The sequence below is a fragment of the Metopolophium dirhodum genome, chromosome 1 (assembly GCF_019925205.1).
Source record: "Metopolophium dirhodum isolate CAU chromosome 1, ASM1992520v1, whole genome shotgun sequence".
Taxonomy (NCBI): domain Eukaryota; kingdom Metazoa; phylum Arthropoda; class Insecta; order Hemiptera; family Aphididae; genus Metopolophium; species Metopolophium dirhodum.
The window spans coordinates 84347290-84363283 of record NC_083560.1 but is presented as its reverse complement, the minus strand read 5'-3'; positions in this window follow the sequence as shown (position 1 = coordinate 84363283).

Sequence of the window (15994 nt, the reverse complement as noted above, 5' to 3'; positions counted from 1 at the left end):
GGTATTATCGGACAAAAAAAATATACAATAATTATAAACTTTTGTTTTTATATATCACACGAGATTGAAATTTCAAACCATAATGTTTTAACTGTCAATATTTTAATTGTTATCTTTAAAGTAATAATTAGAAAAGATGATAGTGGCGAATTTTTTTTTCTTCACATTATTGCACGTTAAACGTACGTTTTTTGTCGATTTCTTCATTAATAGCGTATTCCGTATGGCTATATGCAGTGTTAAACTGGTAATGCTAATAATAGTGTATACTTACTACATTTTCGAAATTATAAATTGATGACAGTGAAAATAATCACATTCCCACGCGTATGTATAATGTTGAATACGTTTTTCAATGGTCAATTTTTATATGCCAGCAAATCGTTTTAATCTCTCTAAAAATTATTATATTTTCACCCAAGACTATGGTTGTGCTAGGTTTTCATTAATTCGTACTTGCATTTACGATGATTAGTAGTTAGTAATGAAACCCATTTGAAATGTATTATTATTATGTTCCACGGTTGCGGTCGGTGGTTGGTGGCGCTAGTGTGTAGGTACAAAGTTCTTTGAAAACGATTCCGCTGAGTGAGTGCATTAGACAACAGAGTAACCAGTGGTAATCATTTAATTGAAAAAAAAAAATAAATATCGTCACGACAGCGTTTTGGTTTCCGACAGATTTCCAGTGTATAAGAAATTAATACTCATTAATTGGTAACATTGCAGGTTTACTTTCGGTATTTATAGGATTTTAAAACTCACGTTTTTTTGTAATTGTATTATATGCACGCTGTAATTATTGTTCGATAGTAAATGGACAGCGATGTAAAATGTAGATAATTATATATTATGCTTCTGTCGTATGATTTTTTTTACAACAGTAATATCCGTAATATTTGCAGCGATAGCACTTATACATTATATTATTATAATATTTTTTTTATTCTTAAAAGATGATCCAACGAGAAATTGTTATAATATAATAGCGTTAATTTATTAGAATGATTATAATATAGTTTTTGGTATAGGTTACATGTGTACCAGGTACTTCTATCGTTGGAAAATATACTTTGTGCAGACAAAACAAAAAAACTGTGGCGAGAAAAAAGAGCTATCTAAGACGAGTTTAAAAATCCAAATCTGTATCGAGTCAGCGTTTTCTTAAACTTAATAAGAATATAACGTACCTACTGTGCAAGTTGTACTTTATATACGGCGGATCGGATAGGCAAAATAGGTACATTACAGTGTGAATTCTTCGTAAATGTTTTGTGATCCAACTGTTTGAATACTGACTTTTTTCCATTTCCTTGTGCGTATGGAATACATAATTTTTATCTTATCGTCAAATGTAATGTTAATAACTTAGTTTGGACAAATTGAAAAAAAAATATCAACTAGTCAAATCTTGTTGTCTTTGCATTCGAAGTGTGGCGTCGTTCTCAATCAACCTGCACCAGCGGCGTACAGCCCCCCCCCCCCCCCCCCATAGACGATGTTTATTTTAGCCTGTATAAAATGTATGACACTACTGTGCATATACCTGCATGTAAATTCAATATCTCCAGAAAATCCTTCCTAGTTTTCTTCTAAATTAGATGTGTATAATTGTGAGATGTATTTTAGAATAAATTATTTTTCATCCAGTCGTATAGAATGTTCTGTGTATTTGCTCAGTTATAATAATTGTGACTATAGTAATGAATTGACGATATATTTTAGAGAGATGTGTTCACCAGCTGGGTGGTGCCGGGAAAAGTCTAAGCAGCTGGAAAGTCTTCTTATGTGTGGGCCAACAAAATCCCATCAGAACCGAGTTTTTAAAATAAACACATACATTTAAATAACACAAGTTTATTTGTCCTGAACCCCTGTAAACATGTAAGTATCAGGCTTTATTGCAAGTATTTATTCCTACTGCAAAAATATCATTTATTTTACAGACAATTTTGGGAAGCTTCGACTACTCCTACAGTTTAATTTATATTCATTTGTTTGAAACCTAAAAAAATTAAACAAATACGTCAACAGTTTTAAAAATTATGGAGAGTTAAAGTTAATCGGCGATAATCGCCGATAATAAAATAATAATTATATACAACACAGTCGTAGGTAAATATACGCTTATAGCTAAACCGAAACAGGGCAGTTCATTTAACGTAAGACACTGATTATTACAGAAAACACAATCGTTTTTGAAAACATTTCTTTTACGTGACTTTAAGCCATCACAAAACAAAATGTTTGAAAAAAATAAATATTTTTTTCTACTTTTTTATCGTTTTCATATTTTAAGTTCTTACTTTTTTTTAATTACAACAAGCATTTTAAAATTTTTGGTTTCATATTTTCAAGCATAATATTATTCGGAGTATTTCGATATGTAAATATAAAGGGAACTTATGTGTAGCGCACTTGCTGTCTGCAGTTAACCTCTATAAATAAGCTATTTTTATTTTGATACCAGAGATAATATTTTTTTTTACTAGACTTTTTGTATACATTTATGCTATTACAGAAATGTAAATTGTTAATATCATATATATATCTAAAGTGCACATATTCGTTAGTTCAACTGCACATTGTATATTTCATGCTGCACAATTAGTGTTCTATTTAGTGCAGTAGTTGTTATAGGCACTTACAATAAAGCCTGAAGGTAAGTATTATAAAATATAAACATTATGAAACTGCGTGGCTTTTAAATTTTTATTTTAAATTGTATTTAAATATTATACACTTAGAACTGCATGATAATTACAATTTATATTTTTAACAGACAATTCATTGCCATTCGTTTTTTTTTTTAAACGTATCATTTTTTTTTCCAAACATCCGCAATACACACGCATACATTATTTAAAATTATTTGCACTTCTGATCGACGTTTCTGGAAAATGTATAACTCGATAAAACGTGGACGGATATTTTTTTTGTTTAATACCGTTCGCACACAACACGTGACTGTATATATTATACGTATAATGTAATCCATTTGTTGAACAAACACATCCTCAAATTAATTATCATAAAAATACTATGCGCTTCCAATTATGTTATAATGGCACGAACGGCTGCACGAGGGTGTCAATTAACAATATGCCTACAACAATCGATACGTTTCAAGGGGAAATATGGTATATAAGAGTTTTTTTTAGTTTGAGCGAACGTAATATAATTCGATTATTGGAGATAAGTGACTCTACGTAAGTGATATTATTGTAATACGGTAAGTGAGATCGATCACGAGTTAAGAGCGCGCTATTACAGATGATCGTTGTCGAATCAGAGGAGTTCAATTTTATGGGCCATAACTATAATTGGTTTCTTTTCACTTCAGAAATGTCACGTTACATTTTTTACGTGCATATTTTTTAGTATACAACAATGGTCGATTAGGAAAACAAAGGTCACGAGGAGAGACATGCTGTGAAGCTGTTTACACGGTAATGCGCGTTTGGATGACTATTGTTGTACATCCACACGACAGTTTAATTAAATCACGAGGAAGTTGCACGAAGAATACAAAAAAAAAAAGCTTAAAATTAAATACAATAAACAGGGAATAAAAGTTTTCCACACGAATTTTTATACATTTCACCGCGACAGATATATTATAATAAATTAACTAAGCCCATAGATAACGGCGCGTCCCGGAAAGCAGAGACAATATTGTCGTGATGTATTGGGTTTTGAGTTGTAAATTATATGTTTTTGACATAATTAATAATATATGGTATTATATAAATCGCGTGTGGCGATAAAAACGACCGGAAATTATGTGTGTGTTTTGCTCGGCATATACTGCATTTTCGCCATAAGGTATTGCGCGCTGAAAGTTACGACTGTGAAACTTTTCAGGCGTATAAGTACCTAATACGCACAGAGGCCCGTGCGATATTATACGGCGAAAGTGTGGTTTACAATTAGTTGGATAGTTGCCATTGTCTAATTGAATAGTTTAATTTGTTTTAAATGTATAACATCCACATGTTCGGTATAAATTGTCCATCAATTACGCAGTTAAATCACCACGCGATATGTAGCTAAGTAGATACGGAGGTAATTTATTAACACCTTAATTTACCGTCGTATTATGTGCTCTATCGACCGTCACAATACGCGTGTACACATGCGTTACCACCACCATTGTTATTTAAATTTAAATACTCAAACAATACCTAGGTTGTGGTATGTGTGCGTGCGTGTGCGTTCGTCTGTGTGGAATGTCAATATGAACGAACAAATAATTAATATAACATTTTAAACAGTTCGAAACATTAGTACTCAACAGTCAAATTTCAAAAACAGGAACAACCAATGAATCTATATGCAATATAATGAAATTATTAGGTATTGTAATAACGTGAAAATAAGATAAATATAAAAACGACTCCTGTCGATAGTTATATTAAAATCAGATGTTAAAATATTAAAGTAGTAAAATGTGATTATATTATAATATACGCCTAATATTATATTTTGGTGATAGTTATATGATTTTGAGTAAGTACCTATTATTCGTTTGAAGACTAGTTGGCTGCAAATACAAATTAAATCTTATAATATAGTCATCCTATTCATCGTCTATACTTAAAGAACAAGTGAATAATTATTTTTTTACCAGTTCACTTGTAAAACCTATTTATTTTTTTTATAAGCTATGCTATTTTACAGCTTTGACTAAAAATACAAATAACCAGAATCAATTTCGAATTATAGTTTTGAAGATAAATACAAGACAAGTTGAAAAATTGTCATATTTTATTACCTATAGTTTATTGTTAGTGGAAATATTATGCGAAACCAACAGTAAACATTCTCAAGTTGTACTCCAATACATTTTATTAATAATACATTTTATCAAACATACATTTATTTATTGTTCTTATATTTAAAACGATACATAAACAAGCAAATTTCGTTTCATCCAATTACTTTGGGACGCTTTTAATAATATAACTTACTTTATAGTTATAATATTGTCATATATTATAATATGCAGCTTGTATTCATTAAAAACAGGAATATGAAATATAATATATTCTTGATAACTGATAAGTATAGGTAATTTGCTGATCAAGGGTTCATTCCTGACACACAAATCGTAGCTGTTATATAGCCTATAGTTTTGACTTTTTTGAACCACTGCCCGGTAGGGAGGCGACTAACTAGTTACCTACTGTTATTAAAAAAAAAACAATTTGTATATTATTGTTTTGTCTTTTATCTAATCTCAATAAACGTATTGTCTTAAAGCTAACGATAAACGGTGTATCGGGAGTCAATTCATATACAAATTAACCGTTTATGATATCTAAATAGTAAAATAATAGATACTTAGATCGCCATTTAAATAACAACGTTTTTCCTATAATTTAGAATATTAGGTATTGGCTCGGTAGGGTAGGTAGGCGTTAGGTTAGAAACCCCATGATAGTATAGCGTATGTAGTTCAAACCCGATACCTACCACCGATAATATACATTTTGCATTATTTTTACTACACATTTTAACAACCAGATCTGTAGTAATTTTAACTCCTTAAAATAGTTGTGTTAACATATAGTTATAACTATACTTTTAATGAAGTTAATTTAAACGAAAAATTAGTTATTTAGACTATTAAATTAGTTATTTAGATTATCCTAAATAGGTCATTGTAACTAAAGATAAACGTTAAAATAAATGGTTACTGTTAAATACATAGCGTAGTCAAATCAACACACCATGGGCCCTGAGTAAAATTTAACACTGAAATGTGTATGGAACTAAGTACTCAAAACAACCTCACAGTTTTATGTGTGGCAACAATAACTTCTTAATTATCTTATTTTGACTCATCTATTTTGACCACGTACTTTGGGTCGCTTAATCCTACTACGTAATATAGTCTATATGTAGGCACGAGACCGGTAAGTCACATAATATATTTTACATACATCTGTATTTTAAGGTGTATTTGATCAATATCTCGAATATAAAACCTCATAACGCCTTAAAATATCCGAGTAATAGCGTATTTCTATTTGTATGTTGTATCTGATAACATTCTTCCACACTTGTAAGTATTGAGAATTTTAAAATAGCTCAATATAAGTAAAACTTTTATAATTTGCACGATATTACATATTATAATATAATATACAAGAGGTATACAATTCAGTTTCCCTTAATTTACTCTTACAAATAACGACATCTATAAACTCCTGAACTACTTAATTTTTTGTTGAACTAACATAACATTCTTATCTTATAAACCGTCTAAATAACGTCGTTTCCGTCGACACTTACAGTTCACACTCCTAATACACATTATCTCGCTCTACCGGAAAAGCTAAATGCCAACGATATATGTATAGTAAGTTACTATTAGTAATTTTATGTTTGGCTATTTGAGTAGAAAACATATTTAACATGAAGAAATGTTGTGCGTAAAAAAGTTCACTTATACGACTATTCAATACAATAAACATGGGTACGCAAAGGTACATGTTTATTTAGAATTAGGATATAGTGGAGTTTTTTGATATTTTTTCCCAGTTTTCAAAATAACTATATCAAACAATATTTTTAAATTCAATTACAATACACATATTATACACTCGTCCCAAACAGTACATTACCGACGCGAACTTGTACACATTGTACACATATAACGTTAATGAAAACTTATAATTATATTTGTCGAAGATGAAATAATACTGAAACGCAGTGGCCAATTGACATGTTGGTAATTAATTCATGGCCATGTTCAGACTACACACTGAAGATGAAACAAGTAAGTGCTCTAGAAGTTGAAATTGTTCATCCTAAAAATTCACGACGCTGTTATGTGCGTAATTGTGACCAAAAATATGCATTTAGTGTTAATAAAATTATAATTATATTCTTTAAGATAATCGACAGGCAGAATAATATTATGACTAAGTTATAGATATTATATACATTTTACAGAAAATTAGGATTTTGTCTATATGCACTAGCTGTTTACAGTAAATAGGTACATCATTTCTGATCTTTAATTTATTTTTTTGTACTTAATCAATAACAAATCATGTTTTTTTTCATAGTTTATGGCAGAATTGGAGTTTTTTTTTTTTCAATACTTTTCGACGAAATTTAATTAGTCATCCGACGTTGGGACAATATTCACGTTTATCAATATTTTTTACTGGAATTAAAAAAAATAGTTGAGCATAGTTGTACAACAATCAGACAATAGGTTATAAAATTTCCAAAAGATGCTTTTCCGTGAAAACGATTTAATGAAAAAATACTGAAAGCCGTTCAATTCTACAAACATTTCTATGATTCGAAAGTTTAAATTTTGACCAAATCGGAAATTCACTCTTTAATAGTTTTCTCCAAGAAAAAAAAAATGGAAAATTAAATACGATTTATATTAATTTTATGATAACCTAGAAAAGTATAACTTCACGTGAAACTTTTTATTCTTTTGGTCTCAATTTTAAGTGATAAGTTATTACTTATGGTTTTACATATTGTACCAGATAAATAGGATTCCGTGTGTAACAAAGAAAACGATAAACTATTTATCCAGGTAGTAATGTAGTCGCATTACATTATTTGCACTATTGTGTTTAGTATTGCGTATAGTCTCGTTCGTAACAGATTCCCAGTGACTTTTGCAGTTTTGATCTGTGTTATTATTAAAACAATTTTGTTTTAAAGTAATTTTCGTGATTTTAGATCATTAATATCCACATTCTAAAGTGATAACTGATACGTAAACCCATGTCATTATATCAATCGGAATATCGTCAATCAAAGTTTAAAAAAATGTTTAATAGGCAATACTTTAACTGCATAATTATTATGAAAGTGTACAGTGCACCTGTATACACGAGCACCACGATACGAATAAAATGTGTGGTTAACGCATCGAACTTTTAAACCCATCACCGCAAAATACAATTGGATATGTGTGAGTGTTTTAATATACTATCATGATTAATCCAACGACCCGGTAGGCTCGCGCTAAACGTAAAAAGAAAAGAGCACTTTAAAATACACACATAGGCAAAACTCCCGATAAATTGACGGACTATAACTACAGCAAGCAACACGATTCACGAAGAAATGGAGGAGACATCTCTTGAGAAAGCATAGCAAATTTGTAATTAAATAATGAAGTTTGAAAATACAATAATCTAATTGGATATTTTACGTAGAAGTGCATGGTGTAGTTTTCAAATCATTTTGAACAATATCAACAGAGTTATTGTACATTTAACTAGAAATTATCGTAGTGTATTTTCAACGTTTTATTAGATGATATCATGCCCCGCTGCCTGCATTACAATGCACTATCCAATACATATGGCGACCAAAAAACAAAAAAAAAAAAAATTAACAGTAATACTAATTTCTATTATTGATATTATAATCTGCAACAAATGGCAACCATACATAAAAATATAAAATTATTAAAAAAAAACATAATTGATTATTGATATTTTCTCGAAATAATAAGGTATCAACAAATAATAAGTGATATCCCAATAAAAACACTCCGCTATACTCCGTGTAAAAAAAAAAAAAAACGCTAAGTATAATAAAAATGGCTTTAAAAGTAGTGATATCATTTTATAAGCAGCTAAGTCTTTGAACTATAGATATCATTTATGTTAAAATAATCTGATAAAATAATTGAACTTGGCGACTTAAGTTAAAAATTTAAATTATTACAGCATAATATGTGTACATAATAGTAATATAGTCTTCTATCATTGAAATAAAGGTAGTGTAATAAAGTGTTTTAAAGTTGCCAAGTAAATTTTAATTTTTTAGCAGATTATTTTATAAATGATATCTATACTTCAAAGAATTATAGCTACCTATAAAATGTTAAAATGATATAACAACTTTTAAAGCCGTTTTTTTTATACTTAGCATTTTTTTTTACATGGGCTACAGCAGAGTGTTTTGTTGGGTAAATGTTAAGTAAATATAATAACATGTCATCATCGAAACTCACGCATAAAACTTTAAAAAAACCGTGAAAATATTAATTGATTTAAGAGTTTTAGCGAGCATAGAATATAATAAGTCTTGATTCTTGATGTATCGGAGTGATTTGCACATACAATGTTTGTAGGAAATACCTAAAATTCTAAAAATGATTAGTTTCTATATTTTTGTGCTACGGCTCATGTGTTATAAAAAAAAATCTATACCATACATTTATCGATTACAATAAAAACTGCCAAACATAGAATAGTTCGTGTTATGACATGGCCGATGACGTCATCTCTTCCCCCCAGAGTACAATTTTTATTTGTTCGACAAGCGGTCTAGAATGGTTTTTTTTTGTCATTTCAAAAATAGCTCTCCAGTGGTATTATGCCAAAATCCAAATATGTCGTATAACCATTATTAAGTCATTCGAGGATGCGAAGAATACAAACTCTACGGACCTTAAGGTTACAGATGTAAATCGAAATTGGAAATGTTTTTACTATTCAACGCCTTATCACGTCAGCATAATATAGACTCAAAGTGTGCACAGTTGATAAAAATATATAGATAGATAAAAGTTCAAATATTATTTATTTATCGCTATACATTCGTACGCATACGTTTTAATATTTATTTAGGTTTATGTCTAAAACTTCTAAGCAAGACAATGTAAATTAATATTAAATACTCAAACTGTAAGTTTATCTTAACTGAATGTCCGAATTGTTTTGTATCTAAATTAATAATTTAAAAATTGTGCAAAAACGAAATTCTATTATTAGAGATTATTTTAACTAAATATCGTATTGCATATGATACATTATTGGTTTCAATTTAATAGGTCGGTTTTAAATTACAAATTAACAACGGCTATAAATAATGTTTTAAATGTTAGACAATATTTTAGAGTAATAATATGTTATGGTACTGCAGAATTAAATTTAATAATTTTTTGAAAGTGTTTTATTTTTTTTTCTTAGTTGAAGTTCCTAGGACTTTAAAAATAATGAAATAATTCACTAATATTTACATCAAAACTAAGCAACAGGTAGATATTTCATGTCCGCGTTGTACGGCGAACGTTTCAACTAGATTAACTACAGTAAGTCCTATGGTAAACATTGTGTGCAATTAATTTGATTATTATTCAAAAAACTCTATGTCGTTCGAAACTAACTGAAATAAAGCTTACAAAAAATATATATATTCTAAAAGTTACCAAAAAAAGAGAAAAAAAATTAACATTTGTAATATTTTATAGTATAAGGTTGTTATTAAGGGTGTGCAAATATTTATCGAGGAGATACGTTTTGGACCGAAATTTTGTTTGCATCTAAATATTATGTAATATTGTTATTCCAGGAACATGAACAGTATAAACTAAAAATTAATAATATTTATAATATGGATTTAAATATACAAAATTCCGTAATTATCACAACATATATTTACTAATTTTAACTACAGGACACTAAACAAGGGCTTACTACATTTGTGTAGGTCACAAAAAATTGGTAAAAATCATGTGTAAAGTTATAGACAAATATTATAAAATATAATTTATGAAAAAATACGAAGTATTGAAGGCCCTAACTTTAAAATCAATTATGTACAAGAGAATGGTACTTACATAAAAAGAAAATCTTTTCTACAAACAATATACAAAACGTACTCATAAAATATAATATTTTTATAACGAGAAAAACTAGAATCTTAAACCTAACTATAATATCTACATGAAAATATGAATATAAAAAATTTTATAATAAAATAATAATATTGCTGCACAGCAACTATTTGCTCTATAATGACACAAATATACCTATAAGAATTTTTTTTTTATTTTACAAATATTTTGCACAAACAATTTAAATTTAAATATTATATAATAGAGTTCTTTGACAAAGCGACTAATAGCTGTTATAAAAAATATAGCAACGTTAGGTACGCTTAAGTTTAAAATAATAACGGAAAAAAAATATTTCGTTAGTAATGGTTATCTTCTATTCTCTATTAAAGTAACAAAATAAAAATGAAACGATTGATTATTGCATTTGTTTGGTGCCTGGGGGCTGTTGCTGATACAATAAAACAAAGTAAACTTAATTGAATGATATGCACCTTATATATACAAATAAGTATAGTAATAAAAGGATTTCATCGATTATCTAATGATCAATTGTGGTGGACTGAATAATTTACAGAATAGTCGAAGCTATAAAATGTCATCCCTAATCATAGAAAATATTATTATCGTAGTACATTCGTAAATCAACTCTCAAGTCCAATTGGTTTATTTCTCGTTGTGATTTTTATGTTTTTATCGAGATTTCTATACAAGAAATAAATTTTTACTGATAAGACTTGTGTTCTATTATTATTAAAATAATTTTGGTTTTAAAATTTGAATAACTTATGGCTTATGATAATAATAAACATAGTCACTGCAGTAAAATTTCTAATATTCTAACGTTTGAAGTATAATATTATTATTATATTATATGTAACAGTAGTAACAGTCTGATTCTTGCAGGTATGTAGTGAACACTAGTGACAGAGTAAAAATTATAACGTCTAAGCCGATATCAAACACCAAATGAAATGGTAGCAATAATTTTAATAATATACATGAAAACATTAGATATCGAGATTGGTATATTGGCTTCGGTGATAGGTTTGAAAATAAATGTTTTCATTATAATATTGTGTTACGAACCCATAAAAATATTTTTAAATCGGTTAAAAAAACTCTGATTCAAATGTCTGAGTTATCGTTAATATATTTAATTTTCAACGAATCTGAGAATAGTTGTACTTACAACGTCGTTACAATTCAAAATTTTTACTTATTTTCCATTTTTTTTTTTTTGTATGTTTTATACAGCGCCCGGCGATCGGCATTCTCCTCTGCTAACCACGTGAATAGTAACCGATCGTCTGTCGATAGAACTAAACACACGTAGATAATATTATGTATTATGTGGGCTCGTGTATATAGGTGTGCGCGAGTAGAATTTAAAAGGTCTGGCAAACCTTTCCCGAGACCACCTGCACCAATCGGTCTTATATTGTGTAGTAATGCCACGCTGGCATTTTTGTGCATGGACTGCGATATACCTATACGTGTGTATTATACACATACGCTCCACCACCGTATAATTTATACAAATGTATAATATGTATGTATACACAATGATAATGCACCGAATATCTCCCCTCACAACCCCCCCACCACCACCCAGCCGCTCGTCACCACCTTGTTCAGAGCACACCCTCAAAACTCGTTTTCCCACTACCGTGTTACAGGGTGATTCACCGAACGTGCTCGCCCCATTTTTCCATATTTTAGAGAACGCTACGCTGACGTTCGTTGTCACCGTCTTACAAGTGCGTAGCAAATTTACGCTCAGCAGATCACGTTTAGCTTCGTTAGTTTAAAAACTATGGTAAATCGATCCGTTATTATGAAACTTGATTGTAAGAACATTATATCTGTGTTTGTATGACGTGCGGGTTTTAATTTTTTTGCGTATACAACAGTAAATCAAAAACACTCATAACCCAATTAAAAACTTTAATGATCGTAAAAGTCTCTCGTACAAATACAGATAATGTTCTTACCATCAGGTTTCACGATATGTTGATTCACTCTAATTTTTAAACCAACGAAGCTACACGTGATCTGCTGAGCGTCAATTTGCCGTGTCACGCACTTGTAAGACGGAATCAACAAATGTCCGTGTTCCGATTTTGAAAATGTTTAAATAATTTACTCTTCCAAGATCATATTTTCAAATTCTTGAGATTATTTTTACTATTTCAATAGTGTCCAGTGGCGAAAGTATCAGAATCAAATATCAAGCGAGTAGTCTTAGAGTTATTTAACTGAGGTGTACCTACCAAGGATAATTGTCGATGATTTAGAACATATGGGTGCTATGATGATTTGAACATTTTAGTGATCAATATTCATCTATCAACGTTTATAATTATTTGTAAAAATAGACCAAGTATAATAAATACTAGATCCAATACTACATCTATTTTATATTTTTTTAAAACCATTTTCAAGGACTTTACTTTATAGCATAAGCATAAAATAATTAGCAAAATATATTAAATAACTGAGAAACTATTCGTTTGAATTTTGACTATAGTACATCAAAAATTTCAAAAAAATTATCTACTAAATAATTTGCAGTAAAAAAGAGATGTTCTCGTTTTAGAAACAAAAGTTTCCATCACCATTCCTCGAAGAGAAATCGCTCATCAGCTACTCCTTAAAGAGTACATAATATAAAACCTCTAGAATTTTAAAATATCGTCTTGAAGTGTATATTTGAAAATTCCAAAAATCAGAATCCATTATTGATGGGAAAACGGAGCCGAGCACGCTTAGTAAATCGCACTGTATAATATATAAAAAACGGTATAGAACGTATAATATAATGTTATGATATTATACAAATCTTTACGCTTGCATGTTATTATATTATTTCGTACACCCGAGCTGCGTTCGGCTACAGTGGCTGGTCCCGTTGAACGAAACGCTCTCGGTTTCGACCTGATCGCTCGTGGGACCGAGTCCAACATTTAACGTGGCACCGGAAACCCGTTCGTGCGTTTAAGACCCACAACAACACTATACTGCACTGCGTCGTTGTCTGGCTCTCGATGACCTGTCTATACTTACGCTGCCAATATCGTCCGTGTTCTATAAACAACTCGGCAATGTGGCGCTGATTACGGACGGTCGTCGGGGTCACGATGAACGGTACAAAAAAAAAAAAAATAAAAAAAAATAGATAATAGATGTATAATTTTTTAGGTCTAGGGTTGGGATGTTTATGCGCTAAAAAATGAATAAATTGTACGCATTTTCGCACTAAAAAATAGCTGAGAATGCATGCAAAAAAAAATGAGAAATATGCATTAAACATTTTTGTATTTGAATTATTTAATGAAAATTAAAAAAGGTGTTAAGAAAATATAAATTATAATTAATTACAATTAAAATTACATATAGATATAGTTATCTTAATAATTATGAGAGTTGTATGTATAACAATAATAGTTTGTTTTAAAAGTTCTACTGTTCATCTGTACCTATGTATATCTCTGAACGGCAGTATAGAATTTCCGACAGTAAATAAGCGATCATTTCTATAATTTTTTTTTTTTTTAATTGATCATGAAGCCCGGCGATTATGGCCATTAGCTGTTTGTTTTTGTTTGTAGGGGAGAAATTGTAGGTTAGTAAACACGTGTGTTTATGGTTTGTCAGATTTTTGAGTGGGCACATGTATAGATGATAGGTACCTGAAATGCCCAGGTGGGGGATGGCGGCACTTCTCTCCAGACACCAAAGAAAAATGCCACCCGAAGCCGGCGTCGGTGTGCATTGCAACCGACGCCTTAGTCCACTCGGCCACTCCATCCATACTATCTATATTATAAAATACAGATATTCAAACTTAGATTCAGTTTTAGTTAACCAAATATTTTTTTTTTGTTATTACTCGAAAACCATAAAATAAGTGATTAAAACCAAAAATACCAAAGTATGCACTTAAACGTTAAATTTTGGGAAATCTACAAAATAAAATTTTAATATATGAATTTAGTCATCATGAAACAAATGTATATCTAAGAATACAATACGACGACCTAAAAAAAAACATGTAAAATATCTTAACCGTATTTATATCAGTAGTAACAGAATAAAAGTAATGGAGATTTGTTTTGATATAAAACAATAATGACGCAATATTAGTAAACCTTCTCCTAAATTATAATAATGTATTACATACTTTTAACTATTTATTAGTATTATGACTTTCATATACAATGCACACAGGTAGAAGATAGTAAAATATGTTTCAACTTTACTGATGCATAAAACCATTGAGTATAGGTAGTACTATCTATACTAGTATACTCAATACCTATTTATACATATTAAAAACAATAAATCTCATATTATTATTTACCTGCCAATAGTACAAAAATATCTCACACAGCCACAGTGCTTATCTATAATACTTAAATGCATACCACTAAATGTTTTGTGTTTCCAAAAATAAAATATTCTTCAAGATTAAGACCTTCATTTTTATTTCTAACTTCGTACTTTTATAAAAATGTATTTCATTTTAAAGTAATTAATTTTAATTTATTATCTTTTTCAGTGCACTTTTGAAACGGAAATGAAAGGAAAATCCTTCTCGAGGATTCAGCCAATGAAGACAAAAAAATATGGATTACACTAGTATGGCGAAAAACCTAAATTACAATTTCTATCTTTACTAGAAAAAAACCTATAAATTTTATTTTATTACTACTTGAAGTTCACATTTTGTATACGATTGTACATAACTTCTTATCCATCGACCAATGGTTTCAATAGGATACCTTTCTCCAGAAGAAACTATTTATTTTTTGTGTAAAGTTTTGTAAAACAACTTTTCGGTGTATAGGTAATAAACTAGTATATATATTTATAATTTATGATACTTTTATACGTGCGCTCAACCCCCTCAAAATGTAAACAAAAAAAAACATTTTTAATTTTCAATAGAATAAATGCATTTATTGGTTGTTTCCGGTAAAAATATAATCTAAACAACACTATACAAAATATTAAAAAACAACATCATAAAAAATTGTTATTTCAGATATTAATTTTGATACTCTTAAATTATAGCAGCAGAAAAATAAACGCTTCAATATTGTGAAAAACAATTTTAAAAATATCTTGGTGTAAATATTAGATTTTTCTGATATTAATTCGCCTCGAAGATGGCCAACAATAATTATTTTTCAAGCCATTTTGATTAATTTTCTAAAAGTTGGCTATTGGAAAATGGTTTATGTATATTTTTTTAATAATACGATGAAAATGTATTCATAATATTGTACAGTATATTTTTTATTTTATAGTTGTTTTTTTTCTTTTCAACAAATACTTCTTTTTTTCTCATCATAGTAAAAAAAAGTATAGTACAATTTA